The sequence below is a fragment of the Bos mutus genome, chromosome 1 (genome assembly GCF_027580195.1).
Source record: "Bos mutus isolate GX-2022 chromosome 1, NWIPB_WYAK_1.1, whole genome shotgun sequence".
In the NCBI taxonomy this organism is placed as follows: domain Eukaryota; kingdom Metazoa; phylum Chordata; class Mammalia; order Artiodactyla; family Bovidae; genus Bos; species Bos mutus.
Genome location: NC_091617.1, coordinates 57,869,988 through 57,871,857, shown reverse-complemented (window position 1 = coordinate 57,871,857; position 1,870 = coordinate 57,869,988).

Sequence of the window (1,870 nt, the reverse complement as noted above, 5' to 3'; positions counted from 1 at the left end):
GTTCAAAAGTATCAATTCTTTGGCGCTCAGCTTTCTTTATAGTCCAACTCTCACATCCATACATGACTACTGGAAAATCATAGCCTTGACTAGATGGACCTTTGCTGGCAAAGTAATGTCTCTGCTTCTGAATATGCTATCTAGGTTGGTCATAGCTTTTCTTCCAAGGAGTAAGCGTCTGTTAATTTCATGGCTGCAGTCACCATCTGCAGTGATTTTGCAGCCCCCCAAAATAAAGTCAGCCACTGTTTCTCCATCTATTTGCCATGAAGTGATGGGACCGGACACCATGATCTTTGTTTTCTGAATGTTGAGCTTTAAGCCAACTTTTTCACTCTCCTCTTTCACTTTCATCAAGAGGCTCTTTAGTTCTTCTTCACTTTCTGCCATAAGGGTGGTGTCATCTGCATATCTGAGATTATTGCTATTTCTCTCAGCAATCTTGATTCCAGCTTGTGCTTCATCCAGCCCAGCATTGCTCATGATGTACTCTGCATATGAGTTAAATAAGCAGGGTGACAATATATAGCCTTGATGTACTCCTTTTCCTATTTGGAACCAGTCTGTTCCATGTCCAGTTCTAACTGTTGCTTCCTGACCTGCATACAGATTTCTCAAGAGGCAGGTCAGGTGGTCTGGTATACAACAAACAACTCAGTTTAAACTCTGTACTAGGGATTATGTAACAACAATGTATCCTGCTTGAGGAAAGTTTCTCCTTCCTGAAAACCTTCTGACTAATCCTGATATCTTAGAATGTGTATTATGGGAGTGGGTCTGGTAGGATCTTTCTGTTATTAAATTCTAATCCTGTTATCCTAGAATGTAAATTGTGGGAGTGGATCTGGTAAATTTTTACAACCTTGAGACATTCTTTTGATTTATTGTAGTAACTAATTTTAAAAGTATATAATTCCCTTGCTTAGACAAGTGGGGCAACCCCCGCCCCTTCTGATGTCTATGTCAGAAGCTTCTATGTCCCTTTTCACTGATAAAACTTCTTCTGCCACACAAGAGCCCTGAGCGGTCAAGCCTGGTCTCTAGTCCGAAGCTAAAATTTCGGAGATCACAAATCTGACATCATTCACTGTAAGCTATCATTTCCAAATCCGCTCAATGCCATTCAAGGTGTGATTACGGTCCTCAAACTGGGCTTGGGCAAATTAGGGGACATGGAATGGCAACTCACATCAAGTACCTACAGACCGATAGATGTCAACATGGTACTGTGGGCCACACAGACCAGTGCCAGCTATTCCCCAGCAGAGCAGTGGGAGCCAGGACTGAGCTCCAGCAAAGCTTCAGAAGCCCCCTGCACCTCAGGGCCAGAAGGCTTCTCTCTTCAGTCTGTGCTTCTTGTAGCCCCTTCAACTCAGGAGCAAGCCACCAGGAAGAGGCTAGTGCAATGGTTAACTTGAGTTTTAGTCCGATGGAGCCAGGTCTAACCTGGGAGCTGACTAGTGGCGGGCTTTTGGTAAACCACTCAACTTTCCAGAAATTCCTGGTAGGGCTCAGGCAGACAACTCAACCTTCCTGAAACTCAAGCTAGGAATAATATCAGCAACACACAGCCACGCTGTAAGAGTCAATGAGATATTTGTGGAAAGCATTTGCTAAGGCGCCTGGCACAGTAAAATACTCCATAGATTGTGGCTATTACTATTATTTTTATTATATGCTAGCATAGCCTTAAGGCCTCTGATTATGTAAAGTGACAGGTGCCTCCCTGAATCTCTTTCCTGGATTCTGCATTTAGTGTGAGTACACTTAAAAACAATGACTACACATGGAATCAATGTAGAAAAATTCTTTTCCAATGAAGAACATTTCTGGTACCATGGAAATTAATGTTTTGTTTAATAGATGCATT